The sequence below is a fragment of the Lepisma saccharinum genome, chromosome 12, assembly GCF_977018435.1.
Source record: "Lepisma saccharinum chromosome 12, izLepSacc3.1, whole genome shotgun sequence".
NCBI lineage: Eukaryota > Metazoa > Arthropoda > Insecta > Zygentoma > Lepismatidae > Lepisma > Lepisma saccharinum.
In genome coordinates, this window is record NC_139240.1 from 55,921,310 (window position 1) to 55,945,453 (window position 24,144).

The window sequence follows — 24,144 nt, forward strand, 5'->3', positions numbered from 1 at the left end:
AATTACAATCTACACGTGCTTACGTGAGCTGATCTCTGTGGCGTAGTGGTTATCACAGGGACTACTACACCCGGATTCGAATCCTTGCCTGTGCATGGATGTTCTATGTGAATGCCGCTTCATCAATTTCACTATCGCATCACTTATCCTCATCGTCGCGATTAGCCAGAAGTGCAAAAAACGACGCTAGAAAAAAAAACGATATCAGATTGACAAGTATGTTTCCATTCATCCATTACTGTTATCGTAGCCTCCCAGATGACGTAGTAGTAATCAAGAAGTCCCGGGTTCCAGTCCCGATTAACCTTTCTGTGCATAAAGTGGACCTAAAACACAAAATTGAAGACTCAACTCTATCACTGTCGTTGCCTCCCAAAATTAGCTAGGATACGGACTGCGCTACGTGAATTTAACACTGCTTAAACTTTTAGTTTTTGAGTCCACTTTATGTACAAGTAGGCTAATTGGGACCGGACCTACAGTTTAATGTGGGATCCAAATCACTGTGCCTCCACCGGGTATCGAATCCGGGACCCCTTGATTACAAGGCGACGACGTTACCACTATACCAAAAGCGTGATGGGCGTAACTTGAGACCTATTTTGGGGGGGAGGGCAGAATCAGACTTGGGGCCAATATTGAGGGGGCAGAATCAGACTTGGGGCCTAATTTTGAGGGGGCAGAATCAGACTTGGGGCCAAATTTTGAGGGGGCAGAATCAGACTTGGGGCCTAATTTTGAGGGGGCAGAATCAGACTTGGGGCCTAATTTTGAGGGGGCAGAATCAGACTTGGGGCCTAATTTTGAGGGGGCAGAATCAGACTTGGGGCCTAATTTTGAGGGGGCGAAATCAGACGGGGCATAATTTTGAGGGGGCGAAATCAGACTTGGGGCCTAATTTTGAGGGGGCGAAATCAGACTTGGGGCCTAATTTTGAGGGGGCGAAATCAGACTTGGGGCCTAATTTTGAGGGGGCGAAATCAGACTTGGGGCCTAATTTTGAGGGGGCGAAATCAGACTTGGGGCCTAATTTTGAGGGGGCGAAATCAGACTTGGGGCCTAATTTTGATTGGGCGAAATCAGACTTGGGACCTAATTTTGAGGGGGCAGAATCAGACTTGGGACCTAATTTTGAGGGGGCAGAATCAGACTTGGGACCTAATTTTGAGGGGGCAGAATCAGACTTGGGACCTAATTTTGAGGGGGCAGAATCAGACTTGGGGCCTAATTTTGAGGGGGCAGAATCAGACTTGGGGCCTAATTTTGAGGGGGCAGAATCAGACTTGGGGCCTAATTTTGAGGGGGCAGAATCAGACTTGGGGCCTAATTTTGAGGGGGCAGAATCAGACTTGGGGCCTAATTTTGAGGGGGTAGAATCAGACTTGGGACCTAATTTTGAGGGGGCAGAATCAGACGGGCCTAATTTTGAGGGGGCAGAATCAGACGGGCCTAATTTTGAGTGGGCAGAATCAGAGTTGGGACCTAATTTTGAGGGGGCAGAATCAGACGGGACCTAATTTTGAGGGGGCAGAATCAGAGGGGACCTAATTTTGAGGGGGCAGAATCAGACTTGGGGCCTAATTTTGAGGGGGCAGAATCAGACGTGGGGCCTAATTTCGAGGGGGCAGAATCAGACGTGGGGCCTAATTTCGAGGGGGCAGAATCAGACGGTGCCTAATTTTGAGGGGGCAGAATCAGACGGTGCCTAATTTTGAGGGGGCAGAATCAGACGGTGCCTAATTTTGAGGGGGCAGAATTAGACTTGGGGCCTAATTTTGAGGGGACAGAATCAGACTTGGGGCCTAATTTTGAGGGAGTTGAATCAAAACTGAAGCGTTAATTTGGGGGAAGAGATTTAAAAAGTTTTCCATGCCATAAAAACAGCGTCCAGGATTACTTGCTAAATAACTGTGACGTTTGCAAGATCACAAATATTATTCTTTATTACTTTGCTCCTCATGTCCCCTAACTTGTACATTTGAATAAACCTACAAATTTTGGGGGGCAAGTGCCGTCCTTGCCCCCGCCAAGTTACGCCTGTGATAAGCGTAACAATGCTCTAAGAGTAGGTTTTAACCATCTCCAAGGCCGGTTCCTTCCTTGTTTCTTGTCCAACCGAAACGATTGATTTTCATACTGAACATAAATACAGTCCTCTTAACCTTGCAGCTTACATAATGGTACACTTTCCCCCATACTTTCAACAGTGTGACATGTAATTTCGAATCCTCCCGTATCGAAGAAACGGCGCTGGGTATGGAGGACAAGGACAGCGAAATAACCATATGTTGCATTTAAATCGCTTCTTATGCCACATGTTGTTTGCCTTCTGTAATTAATTTCGTCTATATTCTCTCTAAGTTAACTCTGGAGCAAGCGAACGAAAACCGATCTCTGCGCAAGTAGCGACGGAAGACAACTCCAGTAAGCACGTGAAAGGAATGGGGCTGCATGGAGGGGGGGAGAGCGACTGTAGTTACCAGCCTTCGCAGCAGCGTGTACTCCTTCGCTATGCCCACCCACCCTTATCAGCCTCTATGCACGGTCGTACTTCATAGATACCCAGGACAGAGCATACTTGCTACTATTCTAACGTTAGGATGACGGTGCCTCACCTAGAATTCGATCCAAAGCTTATACCCTGTACCAGCTAACTGTAGAGCAGGGCCGCGCATATCCGATGAGGAGGAAAAGCAAGTGGTGAAAGCGCAGTGTTGCCAACCGTACGGTCCTGACCGTACATGTACGGACATTTCATGGCATGTACGGTGTAGGCCTTAGTCCGTACGCTAAATGTCAAAATTTGCTCTTGCAGTTTTATCCCTAATTTTTCCCTAACAAATTCTTAAACCAATCGTACGAACCTCGAGACAAATATACGGCCCGTTTGCCATGTGCGTACGGTATTATCGCGTTCGAAAGTTTGCAACACTGCAGAGCGAAGCAGGGAAATCGGGTAACTCCCGTCGCCCATTACGCAATCCCGTTTCTCTCGCTGTTCATTGGTGGAGCCGTCTCGCGTCACTACTTGCGCAGAAACTTGTTCTCGTTCGCCTGGTCTACAGTTAGCTGGTACGGAGTTTAGAAGTGCGACGCAACGGTAACATTAATTTGAAAACGAAACATTAATGATTTATTAACATTTTGTTGTCCAGTGTACTTTGTCTGTTGTATAAAATAATGAAGTTTCTAAATAATAATGAGAATAAACTACAATAGGATTTTGACCTCCGGACAGCATAGTGGTAATCAACGGACCCCGGGTTTCAATACTCTGTGGAGGCACATAGTGGTTCGGATCCCACTTTAAACTGTAGGTCCAGTCCTGATGAATCAATCTGGACTTAAAATACAACTCAAACAAACAATGACACGGTTTGTACAGTCAGTAACAATAAAAATGGGACCCCTAAATCCTGAAATAGTCGCTTTCCTGCAAGAATTCATGCGATAAGGCGTAAGTAGATTTTAATAGCAAATTTTCAAGGGCAAGTTCTACCGTCACCGTAGGTAGAGTCAACGCTTTGCAGAGAAGCGAGACTTTCAGGATCCAAGTGTCCCATTTTTTTGCTGGTGACTGTACATGACGTATGCGAAAAAATTCACGTTTGAAAACATTATGGTATTAATTATTCACTGCAGCGCACACAGTGATGTCGAAAATTGAAAACACGAAAGACGTGAGTGCTTTCGGGCTTAAAAATTACAGCGGCACAAAGTGCATTAACATTCCGCCTCGCGGCAAATGTCCGGAATGCACTATCGAACAAATTGCACAATGACGCACTTTTCCATGACTTCTATTTGACGCTAGGGGCTACGGTTATTGCAGGGGAAAAAGGCAGTATGGGAATTGATATCCAATATTTCCTGCGTGAAACGAGCTGTACAGCTCCCAGTGAGGCATATGGATCATGAATATGGATTATAGATTAGAATGTTCCCGATATGGTAACAAGCTGTACACCACAGCGACGGTTGTTGAAACGTAAACTCAGTCTGGATGCAATGTTAACGAAGGTTCTATATTGTCTTTTCTGCCTTTTTTGTTATCCTGGCGGTGCACTGCGTTACTATGCCCGGGGCGAGAATACAATTGGCGTCCCCTGTAGCGAATTCGACGCACCCTTGAGCCTTGCGGCCTATGTGGTTTTTGTCAGGTCTCCTTTATGGCACAACGCACTACCACTTTGTGTTCAGACGTCAGACACGGACTGACTTCGTTCTTACACTCTATCCCCTGGTTCTCTGGAGCAACGCCGCACATAACGGTAGAGAAGGGGAGGAAATCGAGTGGGGAAAGCGAAGCAGTACACGCTGCTCGAACGCTGGAATCGGCCGTCGCGTTCCCCCTCCACGCAGTCTCGTTCCCTCTCACGTGTTCATTGGTGGAGCCGTCTCGCGTCACTACTTGCGCAGAGACTTGTTTTCGTTCACTTGCTCCTGAGATAGCCTGTACAGGGTATGGGTTAGGTCTGTTAGGTTTGGTTTTCTTAGCATTAACACACAGCATATGTATTATTTATGCTAATAGAGCTAGCTAGCATTAACACACAGCATATGTATTATTTATGCTAATAGAGCTAGCTAGCATTAAGACACAGCAAATGTATTATTTATGCTAATAGAGCTAGCTAGCATTAAGACACAGCAAATGTATTATTTATGCTAATAGAGCTAGCTAGCATTAACACACAGCATATGTATTATTTATGCTAATAGAGCTAGCTAGCATTAAGACACAGCATGTGTATTAATTATGCTAATAGAGCTAGCTAGCATTAACACACAGCATATGTATTATTTATGCTAATAGGACTAGCATTAATACACAGCAAATGTATTATTTATGCTAATAGGACTAGCATTAATACACAGCAAATGTATTATTTATGCTAATAGGACTTGCATTAATACACAGCAAAAGTATTATTAATAGAACTAGCATTAATACACAGCAAAAGTATTATTAATAGAACTAGCATTAATACACAGCAAATGTATTATTAATAGAACTAGCATTAAGACACAGCAAATGTATTATTAATAGAACTAGCATTAATACACAGCAAATGTATTATTAATAGAAGTAGCATTAATACACAGCAAATGTATTATTAATAGACCTAGCATTAATACACAGCAAATCTATTATTAATAGACCTAGCATTAATACACAGCAAATGTATTATTTATGCTAATAGAACTAGCATTAATACACAGCAAATGTATTATTTATGCTAATAGAACTAGCATTAATACACACCAAATGTATTATTAATAGAACTAGCATTAATACACACCAAATGTATTAGGCTATTGATGCTAATAGGACTAAACCTAAGAACCTATTATATATGACAAAATACTGAAACATATCACCCCTCGTTACAAAATCCGTAGGAACGCCACTGATCTAAACGATTGTGCTTACAATAACCTGAAATAAACTTTAAAATGTATTCTTTATTGTATTTTGTCACCACGGCTTGTAGCTGGGTTCGAACAAATTGTGTTGCAAAGTAATGCCTTATCTGATTGATTGATTTGCTTTATTTTACTTCGCTTCTTGTGCCACTTTTAGCTAATTTGCGAAGATGGGGATGAGTGATGATTTGATGAAATTGATGAATGGACACTCACAAACATCCATGCCCAGGCCGACATTCGAACCCGTATCCCCTGTGTGCCCTTTCGAAAACAAAAATAGTGATGGCAGAACTCGTGGTGTCTAGCACCACTTGGCTCGCACCCAGCTGCAAAATTGTTTGAATAGAAGTGAGCGTACTTTTTTTTTCAAACCACATTGAAATTGAATTGACGGATATTTTTGCTTTCTTTGCAGGTTATAAGAAGTTTTTCAAGTGATCCAGGAATACACTTAGCCACGTGAATAATTCGGTGAGTACAGGATAGCCAATCCTTATAAAAAGATAGCCCTGTCTATTTAGCTGCACTTTTTGACACTCGGTGCAGTTCAGTTGTATCTATATGAATTAGTTTATCGATTCTTAGGTATAGTTGTAATGTAGAAATGTCTCATAGATGTCAGCAGAAACTTTCAACAAAAGAAGTTCAAGATATCGTCCATAGACACAAGCACTTAAGTACTTTTACTTACCATGTGTTCTAAGCAGCTACAGTGTGCCGTATAGATGCACTAAAGGTCTTATTTTCAGATTCTACAGACATTTTAACTGTTTTCCACCTCCTGTAATCAGTGTGGTTCAGATTTCATTTATTAGTGGCAGCTGCAAGAATTGATTTTACTCCACTAAACATAAAGTTCTTGTTTTTAAATACATTGATGTCATGTTAGTTTCAACAGAATAACCACATATATTAAGTCAGCTCCAAAATTTGAGCGCACAGTGCAATATCAGTCCAAACATTGTTCAAACATAAAACAATTTTTCCAAATTTCATTTTTTCTGTGACAGGCCACACAACAAATTCCGTGACGAAATACTTAAATACTTGTACTAGATATTATTTGCTCATATGATGTAAGGAGTAGAAGGATTGGACTGAATAAGACAAACAATAGCAATTGTTACTCAATTATGACTTTTTAGCGACGCCAATGTTTGAGGAGTGGCTTCAAGTATCAGCTAACCTTAAGAAATAAATGTCTAATCTCTATGAAGTTCATGTTGGCTTACAGTAGCTGTGCCAATGTAATGTGTGAAATTCAGTAAACAAGTACTTCGAGGCAAGGAAATTGCTATTGTATCGTGATTGTGTGCTTTAACTAATGATCTAAGTTTTGGAACTTTGAACTTTATAAGGTCATTGATCGTGTTATCTCGTGAACTCTGAACTTTGAAGATTGTGTTATCAATAACCTACAGAGACAACACTTTGTCTGGTAACGTATATGCTTCTTGGCGCCATGAGAAAGCATTAGTTGTAGTTCGTTACAAGCTACAACAGCAGAAGGCAAGAATGTAAGCTTACAGATCTTCGGGTTTTGGATGTTGAAAATATAGGTGCGCCTTCAATCAGAGTATACATATATGTATAAACATACCACTGCATTAGTATAATATAGAAAGGAGTATTTGCTCATTTCAATGTTGAAATGTTATTGAAATACCGGTATTGATGAAAATAAGCCTTAATGATTTTTTTATGGTAGTATTGTTAACGATGTTCCCAAGGTAAAATATTCCGGAGGTAAAATAGTCCCCCGTTCGGATCTCCGGGTGGGGACTACTTTGGGAGGTCCCTGGACTAAGGATAAGATCTACGTTAGGAATAAGGATATTAAATTAGGCACCTGGAATGTTCTGAGCCTTTACCGGCCTGGGGCATTTCAGTGTACAGTTAATGAGATAGTTAGGTATAAATTAGATGTAGTAGCTGTCCAGGAAGTTAGGTGGCCAGGAGAAGGGAATTGTAAAACTAAAAATTATACTTTTTTTCTATGGTGGTAATGAAAATCATAATTTTGGAACAGGCTTTTTCTTAAATAATAGAATTATCTCGGCTCTTAAAACAGTAGAATTTATTAATGATAGGATATCATATGCAGTTTTACAGGGTAGGTGGTGTAAAATTATTTTAATAAACATACATGCACCAACGGAAGATAAAGATGATAATACTAAAGATGATTTTTATACAGAGTTAGAACAGGTCTTTGATAAATTTTCTCAGTATGATATGAAAATTCTGTTAGGTGACTGTAATGCACAGATTGGCAAAGAAGAGACATTTAAACCCACAATTGGTAAAGAAAGTCTTCATGAATTAAGTAATGATAATGGTATAAGATTGATTACTTTTGCAACCTCAAAGAATTTAATTGTGAAAAGTACCACTTTTAAACATAAAGATATCCATAAATATACCTGGTCTTCTCCAGATGGTAAAACTCATAATCAGATAGATCATATTCTCATTGATAAGAGAAGGCATACTAGTATAATTGACGTTCGTACACATAGAGGTGCTGACTGTGCCAGTGACCATTATTTAGTAATTGCTAAATTAAGAGAAAGACTCTCAGTGATAAATCATAAGCAACAAAATCTAAAAGTTCTAAAATTTGATACAGGAAAGTTTACTGATGAAAGAATTAAGAAAGATTACCAAATTAAACTGTCAAATAGATTTGATGTTTTGCAGGATTTAAATGATGATGAAAATATAAATGAAACAGACGTAAATAAGAATTGGGAGCACATCCGTAATGCAATAGAATCAGCAGCTAAAGAAAGTATAGGATACCATAAACCGAGAAAAAGTAAGCCATGGTTTGATAATGAATGTCATAATCTAATAGAAATAAGAAATCAGGCTAGACTTAGGTGGTTAAATAACTCTGATGATACAAATCTAAACAATTATAATAGAATAAAGCGAGAAGTTAACCGCACGTTTAGAAGTAAAAAACGAGATTACTTGAAAAGCAAAATTAACGAAATTGAAACAAACAGCAAAAATAAAAATATCAGATTTATATAAAGGTGTAAATGAGTTTAGAAAGGGGTGGCAACCTAAAGTAAACTTGATAAAAGATAAAGACGGTGATTTTCTAGCTGACCCAAGCGATATTCTAAATAGATGGAAGAACTACTTTAATGACCTTTTAAATGTCCATGTAGGAGATAAATCAGAAGTAAATGAAGTCCACACAGCAGAACCTTTAGTTCCAGAACCTAACTTGACTGAAGTTAAAGATGCTATTAAAAGGCTAAAGAATAACAAAGCACCTGGCATTGATTTAATACCAGCTGAGTTAATTAAATATGGTGGAAATTCATTAATATGTCAAATTCATAAATTAATTTGTTTAATATGGAATAAAGAAGAAATCCCTCAACAGTGGAAAGAATCCATAATTGTTCCTGTGTTTAAAAAAGGTGATAAAATGAACTGCAATAATTACCGTGGAATTTCTCTACTCTCAACAACATATAAAATATTATCTAACATTCTTTTAACAAGACTAACCCCATATGCTAATGAAATTATAGGTGATTATCAATGTGGATTTAAACGCAACAGATCAACTACAGATCAAATTTTTCACATCAGACAGACACTTGAAAAAAAGTGGGAATATAATCAAAATGTCCATCAGCTATTCGTTGATTTCAAAAAAGCATATGATTCGGTCAAAAGAGATAAATTATATAATATATTAGTAGACTTTGGAATACCTAAGAAGCTTGTTAGTATGATAAAAGTATGCACCAGTGAAACAGAAAGTAAAATTCGTGTGGGTATTAATATGTCTGACAAATTTACAATTCATGATGGGTTAAAACAAGGAGATGCATTATCTCCATTGCTCTTTAATTTTGCCTTAGAATATGCTGTTAGGAAGGTAAACGAAACTAAAGAAGGACTAAAATTAAATGGTGTGACTCAGTTGTTAGCATATGCAGATGATGTAGACTTACTGGGGGATGATGTGAATACAATTAAGAATAATGCTAAAATATTTTTCAAAACTGCTAAAGAGATACAGATGGGGGACAAAATAATACGAACACCTGTGAAAAAGTATGCCACATTTCACACCGGCAGTACAGCAGCACCACCTGGCACTGAAGTCTGCCACCTAGTGGCTGTGAAGGGGAAGGTATTAGTTTGCCAACAGCAGTCATTGGTGGTGCATTCGTCTATCATACGCTCTCAAGAGACACTGCAATGTCAGACCTGACCGAGTTCCAAAGAGGCATGATTGTTGGAGCATGTTCAGCTGGAGCCACGGTGACTGAAACCTCAAAGCTTGTTGGGTGTGCAAGGAGCACAGTATCAGCCGTTATGACAGCGTACACAACACAAGGTAAGATGGCGCCTTCAAAGCACAACAGTGGACGAAAGACAAAGCTTGCTGCTCGGGATAGGAGGGTGTTGAAGTGCATAGTGGCCCGAAAGCACAAGCAATCGTTATCCGAGATAACATCTGAAATGAACAGGCATCTCCAGGACCCCATTTCAACCAAAACTGTCAAAAGGGAACTCCATGCTGCAAACATTCATGGCCGAGTGGCAATTCGTAAGCCATTGGTGATATCACGTAATGCTGTCAAGCGACGCCAATGGTGCAGAGCTCACAGAAGTTGGTCCCCACAGCAGTGGTAACAAGTCATCTGGTCTGATGAATCAACATTCACGTTATTTCAGACCACGGGGCGCGTTTATGCGTGGAGAATGCCTCGAGATGCATTTCATCCTGACTGCCTCTTGCCGACTGTGAAGCATGGAGGTGGGTCCATTATGGTATGGGGCGCGATATCTTGGTATGGTGTGGGACCACTTGTTTTTCTGCATGGGAAGATCAATGCCAGTCACTATCGCAGCATTCTGGGGGATCATCTCCGTCCTTTTGTCCAGACTTTATTTCCTGGGGACCGACCACTTTTTCAAGATGACAACGCTCCTATCCACACTGCTGGGTCTGTCCAAACATGGTTTGAAGAACATGACGATGAAGTAGGACATCTTGAATGGCCCCCACAGTCTCCTGACCTGAACATTATAGAACATATGTGGGGATATTTGGAGTCCAAACTTCGTGCTCGAAGTCCGCCTCCAGCCACACTTTCGGAATTGGAGACTGCTCTGGAGGAAGAATGGCTCCATATTCCCTTAAACATTGTGCATGACCTCTATGCGTCCATCCCACGTCGCATACAAAGTGTACTTCAGTCACAGGGTGGTCCAACCCCCTATTAATAAAGATTTTCTCTACATTCCCAGGTGTTCGTATTATTTTGTCCCCCATCTGTAGGTTTGGAAGTTAACAAAGAGAAAACTAAATATATGCTTACAGGCCGAAACCAAGTGTTAGATAATAATCAAAATCTAATTATTGGTAACAACTCGTTTGAAACCGTTTCCAAATTCAAATACTTAGGAGTAATATTAACAAATGAAAATTATATTAAAGAGGAAATAAAAAGTAGGCTTAATTCAGGAAATGCATGTTACTTCTCTCTTCATAAACTTTTGTCTTCTCGTTTAATATCTAAGAAACTAAAAGTTAAAATATACAAAACAGTAATTTTGCCTGTAGTATTATATGGGTGTGAAACTTGGTCCCTTACATTGAAAGAGGAACATGAATTGAGAGTATTTGAAAATAGGATCCTTAGGAAAATATTTGGACCTAAAAGGGATGAGGAGACAGGTGAGTGGAGAAGGTTACATAATTTAGAACTACATAATTTGTATTCATGTCCAGACATTATTAGAATAATTAAATCAAGAAGACTTAGGTGGGCAGGCCATGTGGCACGAATGGGAGAGGAAAGAGGAGTTTACAGGATTCTTGTTGGGAAACCTGATGGTAAGAGACCAGTAGGAAGGCCAAGACGAAGATGGAGGGACAACGTCGAGATGGACCTAAGGGAAATCGGTAGGGATGGAAAAGAGTATATAGATCTTGCACAAGATAGGGACAGATGGAAGGCCTGTGTTGCTGCAGCCATGAACCTTCGGGTTTAAGAAGGCTAGAGAGTTAGTTAGTTAGTTAGTATTGTTAACGGTAAATGTAACAAAGAAACAACACTACATAGCCAAAAGTCGTCAGACACCCAGTGCTTTTCATTCCAAAGACACCAGCCAGGTAACTAATAAGAGGCCGGTCCTCCCTTCGCTATTATTACAGCATTTACTCTTCGGGGCAGCTTTCCACTAAGTCCTGGTATATTGCTAGTGGAATATTTTTAATTCGTCCTGTAGCCTCGTGAATAGTTCATAGGTTGTTTTCGGTCGAGTGCGTATCGTTTTCTCTATCAGCACGATACTGCCCCTGCCCATAGAGCAGTTATATTATAGTTATCACGTTCCTGGCTGTTTGCACTTTCAGCCTGAAAGCGAGTCGCAACTCCCAAATCAACCAAATAAGCAGTGAGCCGCTGACGTCATCTGCACACAGCACCTATCGCATCTCTCTACATTCGTGGTAGGCTCGCCAGTGGGCAGGGAGATGTTCAGAAAATAATCGGACTAGGCTAGTCTTGTTTGTAATAACCAATCTCTTATGAGATTGAAACAAATGAAATTATAAAGGTGAAATAGGCTGACATTCATTTTCAAGCCCCCTTCCGGACAGCCATGATAACTTTTAATCTTTTAATACTCGTAATCCATATCTTCCCTATGATATTATCTTCTCTGAAGATAATGAATCGTAACGTACATATTTCAAGTGCTTGTTTTCTGACCTAGTTACTTTAGAATTCATTGTTGAGATAAGCCCAAGGTCTGGCGGAACCTTAAAATGTCACAAATAACGTGGGAAATTATATCTATGAAGGAAGCGCCAGTATATTTATCACATTGTCCCCCCCTCCAACTTCCACTATTTAATAAAGGCTTGATTGCGTCCCTTAAAAGACCTCCATTTACCCAACGTGACATTTCCGCTTTCCCTTATTGCATTTCTTAGCCTTTATTAAAAAAAAAAGAATACCCAGAAGAGAATTACATGTTCAGTGATGACAACCGGAAGTTCATAAATTCTCGCCCTGGCGGCTATTCTCGGAACCATATTACACAACATGGCGAGGACCCACTTAATTTTCTGCTGAAACAAGGTCCCATTACACGCTACAGGGTGTTTAATGAGTCACTTTTTTAATAATTCTAACGTGTTTCACAGTTTTGATCAAGTCTCATTGCATTCCATGTGCAAATAATATTGGTACCCGAAATGTTTGCGGAAATTATGCTAGATGTTTCACAAACACAGCCATAATATTGCAAATTTGCTGCTACTGATTTGGTAATCAAAATATTTTGTCTAGTGAAGTGTTCTTAGTCTAACTATGGCACTAAAGAAATTGAAATATAAAGGTAGCGAACCATCTCGCCATCTTTTTCTTTTCGAACACTACCTACACACTAAAAACTTGTCTGAACAAATGACTGTCCAAAATCGTCAATTTTCGCTTCCATCCCACTATCGTATAAAAAATTACCATAAGTGACTTTTGCATACTTAACCTAAGTAATGTAATTTTAATGGCTCAGTTTTTGAAAATAGTTATGGTGCATGCAACAGCGATACATAATCATTAAAAGCAAAATACGTTTTTCCTAAAAGCTTTTTATTGGAATATCTGGCCATGCGTATAGTAGTTAATTAACAGGCAGATGGTATGGTAGAATTTTGTAAATGTTACCGTGAGAGACTTGTTTGAACCTAGTCTAGTAGTCATATCTCGTGCGTGAGGTGTGTGTCGTTCTTATTCTCGTCTCCATTTTATTAACATATAACTTATTCTCGTTTTCTTTTGGAGTCTCAGAATATATAGTACAAGCCTCATGGAGCACCAAACTGTCGAGTGCGACCTGCCACCTGTCGGTAGCTCGAGGAGGCATTTTCTAGGCGTTACAAGCGACGCGTATCTCCTCCAGTCTGTGAAGAAAACGTTCACTGCGCATGCGCGAAGATCAGACCGAGGAGACACGATGCGGTGTGAAATATTGCATTTATTTCTGAGGGTTCTATTCCAAGTGGTACGTGTGGTTCGTCACTTCGGTCTGAAATGTCGAGCGATTGGTTGACTGCGCAGTGCAGGTGCTGGCAGCGATTTTGAAGAAAACCTTTGCATGATATTGAATTCTAAGTATCAACCCACTCGTTTTTCTTTCTGTTGTTAAGATAAACGTTAATTGTAAGCATTTTATTGTATCTGTGACGTATATTTAGCACCATACTGCAGGCAGTAGAGTTAAATTGAAGCTAAAGTTTTTGCATGCTGCAATTAGTGTACGTACACGATTTCTTATATTGGCGTGCGAAAGCTGCATTCATTCACGTATGGAATGACTCGAAGCATTGCGACTAATGGGAAGATAATCACATACTGTTAACGTTCTATCTGCGATAAAAATCTTACAATGGCTTTCCCTATCTTTTCTCGTTTTCTCTGTTTCCCTTCTTGCGTGCGGCCGACAAAGGCGGCTTCGTTGCTTTCTTGCTTAATGATTCGTCTCTCATTATACGTTCGGCAGTTAGGTTGTCGTGTAAAGTTCAAGTCCTGATTCGAACGCCACTTTACTTCAAGGAAAGTCTACGTGGAGCCCAGGATATCCTCCCCTCTTCCTTTCCCACCAATAGCATCCATTTTAGGAACTGACAGCATTTGTCAAGTCCACGTGGAGTAAATGCGATGTTGCCAACTCAGTTTCTTTAGAGGCTTCTTAACGTGAGGTTGCGGCTGTCTTTGCTTGGTTGTGTTAATGTATTGTGCTATTTTATTTTATTTTTGTAGCCCAATTATACATGGCTGAGTTTTCTTCATTGTTTATTTTTCTATCTTCCAAAAGGTGTGGCTTTTTTACAGGATTGTTAAAGGCCCAGGAATTTTAAATACGTACATTCATTTCCGGTCCAGGAGAGAAAATCAGTAAGAATAAATGGGTTCTGGACCGTAAGGAACCTTTTTTATCCGTAAAGTATTTCAATTCGGTCCATTAACCTTTTTACCAGATCAATTTAAATACGGTCCAGGGGCCTTTTTTTCAGATTGAATTTAAATTCGGTTCAGAAACAGTTTTTCCGGTTCAATTTAAATACGATCCAGGACTTTTAACAACCATGCTTCTTTCATACATAGTGGATACCTTGGGAGTATAACGTCTCAGTGAATGAATGGATGCCTAAACACTGCATGTGAAAGTGACAGCAGTGCTTTTGAGAAAAACAGGTGCTGGTTCAAAATCAGATACGCGTCCGATGGGCTTCATCTCGAGCTATGTCAGACACCGAACTGGCGTTCGAATCAGGACATACCTAGGGTGACCATAATATTTTTTACCCAAAAAAGGGACATCCCAAAGAGATGAGTTTACCCATATTATTAATAATATTATTTATTATAGTATGGATCACATAAGTGATGCATCATAAACAATAAATGAAATATCTCCCGTCGTCAAGAGGCATGGGTGTATTTAAGGGGGGGATGTTCAACGAGTCCAACCCCCACTTTTGGTTCAGTAAAATTACCAGATTATAGTCGACGCGCTAGCTACGTTATCGACCGGCTGGCTTTGAAGCCCACGGAGCGCGCCCGCCAGCTGCAACAATCACATTCAACGCACAGTGTTGCCACACATCTACTTTACGCCACATTGTCCCTACGCGCATAAGCACCTTCCCACGGTCTCCACATTGAAGTTGCAAAGTACGGCAACAGCGTATCCGCAGTCATGTGACTGAGACTCCACGTGGAGTAGACGAGCAGAATGACAGCTGCCCCCATTGGCTGAAGGCTGAGTGTGATTGGACGAAAACAACTCGCCCGCTATTTATCCCCACCCACGTTTGTGGCGGCGGCTTTCTTTAGTTCTTCGACGTTAACGAAGCAAACGCCTGGACTTTACCTGTTCTATCCGCTTGTTCATAAAAAAAAATATTCGGACTTAGTTTAGTTTCCTAAATTCGAGTCGTATAGGACGAAATGTGGATGGGAAGGAAATTCCGCAATTCCACACACTAGATGGGGCTGTATACCAAATGTCTACAATTTCCTGAAAGTTTCGGAATTTCTGCGATAAGAAACTGCATTGAAACTGTTAAATCAGTTAAAATTATTTTTCTCGAATAGTCTTGAAGGAATTTGGTTTCTTAAAGCGCAGTGCAAGAAAACCAGGTAAATATCGTAACATTCTCAAGTTGTTTGACACAAGATGGACAGAAAAGTATCAATACTAAGTAGCGTGACTTCGTGACTACATACACACAACTTTGTCGGGTCCAGCATCCCCCCCCTCACTTTCCAAAATGCTTTCTCTCAGCAGTGCCCTGGATTTTCACTTATGAAATAAAGCAACCCTAATCATACCAAAAGTTGAACTCCCCTTTCTTACGTGAACTATATATACGCCCATGTCAAGATACTTTTATAAAACGGGACAAATAGTGTTTTAATAACATCGTCGGGACGACCAGGATACGCCTCTGAAACGGGACTGTCCCGTTAAGACTGCGAAGAACAAGACACCTCAACCGACCTGGAGAGCATCGTATGTAATAGCTGTGTAGTAGTTCAGCAGCAGCCCAACAGATGTCTCTATCTTATGCGTTGTTCTTTCGTCGTTCTAATACAGTGCTGATAGTCTTGCTAATGAACTCGATCCCGCCCGGATGTTCTGTACATTTGTTTCAAAAATGTAATGAACATAAATTGACTATCTGCCGTCTCTATTGGGCAGCTGCCCAGTACCAATAGCGACGACCGTGTCCCGATTCTCCCGTGAGCGCCATTTTGAGGATCAAGATGTCAGCCAATCACAATTAAAAGTTAGATTAGAGCCAATCAGAAGCAGCCTTTCGCGTACTGCTTGGAAGTAGTGTTGCGCTTTGCCAGAGGTGGCAACACTGCATATGAGATAGGTTTCGATATATGGGGTATTCGATAATCGAGATGTCTCCTCCATCGTTCTTGTACACTCACAGTCATTTCTGGATATCAGCGACCCACCCACAACAAATTTCGAGCCACGGTAACCAATAGAATAGTGGGTCCCCTGACAAACACAATCATATATGAGAATGTACAGAGGGCATTCTCCTAAAAACGACCTTGCATACAACCCCAGAAATGGAAAATTTTGAAGGAAAAAAATTACTGTCGGTGTCATTGTCAATCTCATTTCGAAATACTAAATGCAAGAAAAAAGAAAATGAAAGAGGATTAAAACAAAGTCGAGAATGTGTGTTGAGTACACAGAAAAATTTACATAGTTTGCACGCTGTATCCGTATTGATAAAATATAACAATTACAAAACGTTCTAGCGTGTTATGATACTGATATGGCATTGCGGTCCACGGCCTACCATTGATGACGTTACATGTAAACAATCTTACGATCAGGCCTTGTTGGAAAAAGGTACTGGTTATTCCCTTGTTGTTTCACAAACTATCGCCCGTATGTATTTTCTTTGCATAATTATTACGCTTGATAGTACACTCTTTTCCATGTCTCTACCGCTGCTGTCTTATTTTTGCCTTGCACTGTACACAGATAAAGCTAACTGTGGTGTGTGATTAACGTTGTGGGTTGCTGACTCACCGTATAATTACAGGTTGCTTGTTTTACCTGGAAGTCAATAGATGGTGCTGAGGTAGCAAGGATAATAATGGCCGCCTGCTCTAGAGAAAACTCAATTACGTTGTCTGCTTTTACGTACACATTTTAAAGTTGTTTGTTTGCGAATACCTTGCTCATGTAGACATAATTTTGTTTCCATATACTCCTGTTTCGTATGATGTCGCTTAAGAACTTTCAGACAGTATGGCGACATTCTCTTATTCAAGAGTACCGTCGCCAAATGTGTATTAGGATTCCTACGTAACGACTGGCTCATGAGTAGACCTCGGTTTTAGGTTTTTAACCAAATTTTCCTTTACAGGTATGTATGTAAGAAATAATAAGTTATGTCAGCGTTTCGTTAAAAAAACGCAACAACTGATGAAGTTTTATAGTGCCTAAAAAACCTACCTTGCTTGTAAGAACTTATCTTATGCTTATGCGCCTAAATTGAGACTTTTTAACGTTTTTTTTTTACAGGATTTTTATATCACACAGAGGCATTTGCTGCGTTTGGTCACGAAAAGATTCAATGAAGAAAATGTTTGAAACGTACACTCGATCGATATCCCTTCCTCCAAGTTCATGGTGATTTCTAAACAAAGCAAAATGTCTGGTGCCACTGTTACCTGTACAATCCAAAGTGGTCTGATTTGTGTGGTCTTGCTCACTTTCGCGTCCCTTCGGTGCTTTGTGGCATTCACGCCTTCAGCATTGAAGTTTGCACCACTGACGGTTTTTGTTGAAATATTATTTTCAGCATATAAGAATGTCCTCGCAGACAAAATCTCGGAGTTTGGCTGTGGATAACATGAAAAAAGATTTTTGCCTAATTATACGACGAAGAGTGGATTTTAATAGCAAATTTCCAATAGTAAGTTCTGCCATCCCCGTATGGTTAGGCAACACACAACGTTATGCAAGATAGTGCGTATTTCAGGATATAGGTGTCCCATTTTCATTGCCGGTGACGATATCTAATCAGCATTTTTCAGGAATTTTTAACTATTTTAAGTTTTTTTTAACCTACTTCAGGACTTTTCGAGCCTAAATTGTGATTTTTAGGACCTATTTTAGGATCTTTAGGACCTATTTTAGGATCTTTAGAACCTATTTTAGGATCTTTAGAACCTATTTTAGGATCTTTAGAACCTATTTTAGAATTTTTAGAACCTATTTTAGAATTTTTAGAACCTATTTTAGGATTTTTAGGACCTATTTTAGTATCTTTAGAACCTATTTTAGGATTTTTAGGATCTATTTTAGGATCTTTAGAACCTATTTTAGGATTTTTAGAACCTATTTTAGGATTTTTAGAACCTATTTTAGGATCTTTAGAACCTATTTTAGGATCTTTAGAACCTATTTTAGGATCTTTAGAACCTATTTTAGGATTTTTAGAACCTATTTTAGGATTTTTAGAACCTATTTTAGGATCTTTAGGACCTATTTTAGGATCTTTAGAACCTATTTTAGGATTTTTAGGACCTATTTTAGGATCTTTAGAACCTATTTTAGGATTTTTTAGAACCTATTTTAGGATTTTTAGGACCTATTTTAGGATCTTTAGAACCTATTTTAGAATTTTTAGAACCTATTTTAGAATTTTTAGAACCTATTTTAGGATTTTTAGGACCTATTTTAGTATCTTTAGAACCTATTTTAGGATCTTTAGGATCTATTTTAGGATCTTTAGAACCTATTTTAGGATTTTTAGAACCTATTTTAGGATTTTTAGGACCTATTTTAGGATCTTTAGAACCTATTTTAGGATTTTTAGAACCTATTTTAGGATTTTTAGAACCTATTTTAGGATCTTTAGGACCTATTTTAGGATCTTTAGAACCTATTTTAGGATCTTTAGGACCTATTTTAGGATCTTTAGAACCTATTTTAGGATTTTTAGGACCTATTTTAGGATCTTTAGAACCTATTTTAGGATTTTTAGGACCTATTTTAGGATCTTTAGAACCTATTTTAGAATTTTTAGAACCTATTTTAGGAACCTGAAAGCACACGTTTTAGAATCTGAAAATCCGAGGTCTACTCATGAGGGCATTCATCCAAGGCAAGCAGTTGCCAGATCAGAAATCAACGGCGCCCACGAGGGGGCGGGAGGCTCTTGCTCCCCTGAGATATCTGGGAAAAGTTCATGTAATTCGAGTGGTGAAATTGTTGCACTGTTTTATTACCAATAATATTATTTTCTGTAATTTTTAGGCTGTACGTCACAGCAATTAACTGCCATGTCCAACAAAATAGCGAGAGAACATTTTCTACCAACTGTACAGTTGGAATCTGTTCATCAACAAAATTATATATGTTATGGAAAGGAAGCAAGGCGAATCCTGTTTCTATTTAAATGGTGGACTCAAGTCTGAACTTGTCAGCACGCCAAAGTATTTTCAAGCCAATGTCAATTTTATCTGTAAAATAATAATCACAATAATAAAAGTAAAATACAGGGTGATCCGTTTGAGATGTCAGAAAAATAAACAGTTATCTACAAGAGGTTAATGTAGATATCTGTGAGCAGTTCGGATGCAAGTTTCGAGTGAGTGGAGGTTTACAGTCTTCAGCTGCGTAGCATGCATGTAACACTCGCAAATTTCGCATACCATACGACATACTGTGTGCGCTGTTGTGATGTGACAACCACCTTTGTTACCATGCACATTAGCGCCGCCGTCTGGCTGAAGTCGGTAAACCTCCACTCACTCGAAACTTGCATCCTTTCTGCTTATACCACAACAAGCTGCTCGGAGATACGTACGTTAACCTCTTGTGTATAAAGGTTTACTTTTCTGACATCTCAACGGATCACCCTGTATATATTTCCACGACTTAAGGGCAATATATAAATCTAAATATTTATCCCCTCCGACAAAATCTTGCGGACGGGCTTGTCAGAATTGTATTTCCATCAATACCTGATAATTCGAGGTGGGCAGGACCTAGACTGCTTCGAATTATTAAAGAAAATAATCTCACTGTACAGAATAAACTAGGGAAAATCGGAAGAAAATAAGAAAATGCATTACTGAAATCTGTTGCAGTGGTTCTCAACCTTCGTGAGGCCTCCCCGATGACGCAGTGGTAGCATCGTTGCCTTGCAATCAAAGGGTCCCGGGTTTGATACCCAATGAAGACACACGGTGATTCGGATCCCACTTTAAACTGTATGTCCAGTCTCAATTAGCCTTACTGTTCATAAAGTGGACTTAAGACACCAACTCAATCAATCAATCCGGCCCGGGAAAATTAGTTTTTTAAATGTTGATGGCTCGAACCGAACAGTTTCTCTTAAATAGCTTATTAAGTTTTTAAACTTGATGCGTTAATCAATATCTAACCTTTGAAACTGAATATTAATTAATGAATTATGGAATATTTGCTGGTGAACGCCGTGTGGCAGAGAGGAGATTGACGTGTGGGAAGGTTCAACAATAGTTGAAATTTTTGAATACTTCTGTTAGATTCTTCTTTGCCAGCCATCTGGTAAATCACACATCTTTGTGAAAATACGTTGTTTCTGTGGCGTAGCACTTAGCAGAGGCCTGGAGAAAAGCTACAAATGGCTGCACACCTGAAAGCATTGCGATAGGTCATGTGCTGGATATGTGGCGGTTGAATTGCGCCCGGAGTAAGGCTTTCACTTATCGCACGTAAGTGTAACACCTTCTCTGTCAAGTTCCGTATTTTGTCTTCTGACGTCAGGTTAAATGCTTTCCTTGTTGTATTTATGCTGATTCAAACCTAACAACCTTCCTAATTTTGAATTTGAATTAAAAATGTTTGGGTGCGTCAGCACTGAGGCTATTTTGCACCCGTCACACTATACGGGGTCCAGCCCCTTATCATAACAAAAATAAAAGCGTGTCTGAAAACTAAAATTTTCTTACCTTGGTTAAAAGCTGAAGCTAAAAAGGACGCTCAGTACAAATAAGGACAAACACAGGACGACACAGAAGTATACTGGCCATGTGGCCAGTCGCCAGAGCATCGTTAGTCTGCAGTCCAGGGTGTACTACGTGGAAGTGAGGTTGACTATTTGGTGCACTACGTGGAAGGAGCACCCCTTACACCCCAAAACAACCTTAATCTAACCACGAGAACATTCAGCGCTTGCGTCAGAAGATGAACACAGCGTTTGACCGGGATGGTGTTTGTCTTACGTGCGATGAGTCATGTCCCCAGAGCAGTAGCGTACGCAGGATTTCATCAAGGGGGGTGTTATTTCGAAAACTTTCTACAAATTCACATTACCATTGTTTTATTATCCTTTAATTAATTATTATTAATAATAATAATTAATTAATAATTCTTATAATTAATTAATTAATTAATTAATTTAATTACTACTAATGCAGCTGCTATTTATGAAAGAAATATAACAAAATTACATTTCTTTTGTTTCAAAATAATTGTCTAGTCAATGGTTATTTGTATATGATAAGTGAGACATTTTAAGTGTGAAGAAAATCCATAAAAACAAGCAAATATATTAAATTTATTGAAATAATCGAAATATGAAACTCATTCAAGGAGCCGCGCCGGTCTAGTCTGACAACTTCGTGGGATATCCGGGTTCGATTCCCGGAATTGGTTGGAATTTATCCAGCCTTGTCTCCGCACCCAGCCTCATAGTAATGGGTACCTGAGAGCAACCTTGGGGGATGAAGGCTGCCGGAGCATGGTGCTGATCACATCACCTGCAAAATAATAGAGAATCTTTGGGGCCCACCACACCACTATGTGTGCCTTCATGGCACGGTGCTATATGCACGGGGGAATTTACATTACCTTTACCTATGGAACTCACCCAGGATGATGATGAAGCGCGAGAATACATGTTGCTAAATTCCACTGAGTCTATGTTTTCGTTGAAAAGTAAGTTTATAGACATTCCAACACATTTATCACTTCTAGGTGATTCACAAAGGACTTCTTCAACATTATTTAATGATGTGGATGTAGACTCAGCATCACTTGAGTGTTCACAAGGGGATGTGAAATCAGTACCGGGAAGAACGTTTGCAATAAGGACGAAGCAAGGAATTTTCACAATTCTCGCGAGAGTTACTGCGCGACTTTTTGCAAAAAAAAAAATTGCAAAATTGAACTTTGCGGCCGCTTAGATTGTGTTTGGAATGTTGTGTTTTTCTTCATGCTGCATGGGAATAATAATTCAAATTATTATTATTATTATTGCTGTCGCAGATCTTTGACTGTGATAAATTAGCCATTTTTAATTTTTTTCTACAGCATTTTCCATAATATTTCAAAAGCTCAAGGGGGGGGGGGTTTAAACCCGGTAACCCCCCTCTTGCGTACGCCACTGCCCCAGAGTAATTTCTTTCCGGCGGCAATCTCTCGGATTTACGGCGGCGAGAGAGAGAAAGTCGGGCAAAATATTTTTTTTTTTCTTTTATTTTCTTAAAGCGAAGATTGGGAGAAAGTACACTCACTCAGCGATCAACGTGAAAGCATGCGAGAAAAAAGGGTGCCAAATTTCAGGATAATACTTCTCCCTGGGTTTATGTTTTTTTAATAAGTGTACGCGAAAATTGCTGGATTTTGGTGGGGTTTTTTAAGCGACTTCGAAGGCTTGAGAAAGTGGCCATAGACGCTTGTAGATCGAGACTCATCGCACGTAAGTCAAACACCTTCTTGGCCGAGTACCGAATTTCGTCTTCTGTTAAGCTAAATGTAATGTATTTATGCTAAGACATTTAAACCTAACACGTTCATTTAACCAGAGAACATTATTTAAATGAAACACAAAAATATGTTCACGTGAGATTTTATAGAATACACCAGATGGTTCTCAGGGTATGGGTAATGCGTAAAAATATAGAAATGTCAGCATAATTAATTTTGGAGCTTGGTCTCCCCGATGGCGTCGTTGCCTTGTAATCAAGGGGTTCCGGGTTCGATACCCGGTGGAGGCACATAGCTGTTCAAAATCAAATTTAAACTTGATTACAAAACGAGGACACTACCACTGCGCCATCGGGGAGACCTTTGCCGCCCAGGTGCCCATTGATTTGAGGCTGGGTGAGCCCTAGAGCCGTTTTATGCAGGGACAAGGCCGGAAAATGTTCGACCCTATACCTTGTCCCAGCTAACTGTAGAGCAGGGCCGCGCATATCGGCAGAGGAGGAGGAGGAATATTATGGCAATTCTATGTTGCTGCAAGTTGAGAATACTTTCCTTCGGAAAGTTGGGTACTATGTTTCTTCCTGTGTGGGCTACGTTCCTTCCTTCCCCAGCCAAGAAGGGACCAGGACGAAGGAATGGGAGAAGTGACAAATGAGCCAGCCCTGTATCCCTTTGACTGGACACGGTCCATCGTCGCCGAACTAATTTATGTAACATGTGGCAGAAACTGTAGGATCCAGGGAATGACCAGGAGATGCTGTTCTCACGGTTTGGTAAAAACAACGCCGAACGATTTCATTGGGCCAGGGGGACACGTGATCCAGCAAAAACAACAGTTTTTGGAAAACAGTTTTGAAGAAAGGACAGTGTGCGACGAGGCTCGAAAAGGAACATTACCCTCCGACAGTGTGTGACGAGACTTGAAATACAGAGTACCCGCCAGAGTGCGTGACGAGACTGGAAATAGAGAGTACCCGCCGACAGTGTGCGACTAGGCTCGAAAAGGAACATTATCCTCAAAAGTGTGGGACGAGACTTGAGATGGAGAGTGCGCCAGTAACTTACACGGTAGAGTGTGTGCATAAGAGTTCGAACCCGGGACAGTATTGTGCTATGAGTATACAGTCGTGTGTGGCGATAAGCGCCAATCATGTGTAACAAGTGTATCCTTTTGCTTGTGTAAGTATGTTAGGTTTATGTCTTTATTAATTAAATATGTTAAAAATCTATATTTGTTTCCCTCATGTACAAGAGGTAGAAATTAATATCTGATCATTGGTAAATGCAACGGGTAAACAAGACCAGGTAACGTTAGGTCGAGCTCTTGGCTCATAAATTCCCCTAGCTTCCCTGGCCGAATCCTGGAACAGACCGTTACTAAACCACCAAATTTGTTGTATATGGCCATGCCCTTGAACA

The 24,144-nt window shown here is 39.9% G+C and overlaps 1 protein-coding gene across 3 annotated transcripts in view; it reads left to right on the forward strand.

Annotated features, from left to right (window-relative positions):
• LOC145996122 (transmembrane protein 198) overlaps positions 1-24,144 on the forward strand; it is a 304,521-nt gene that overhangs the window by 79,936 nt on the left and 200,441 nt on the right. For all 3 annotated transcript variants that reach the window (XR_014442749.1, XM_083132401.1, XM_083132402.1), the window contains exon 2: positions 5,846-5,901. The gene's annotated coding sequence lies outside the window, so the exon portion shown is untranslated. The remainder of the gene's footprint in view (positions 1-5,845; positions 5,902-24,144) is intronic.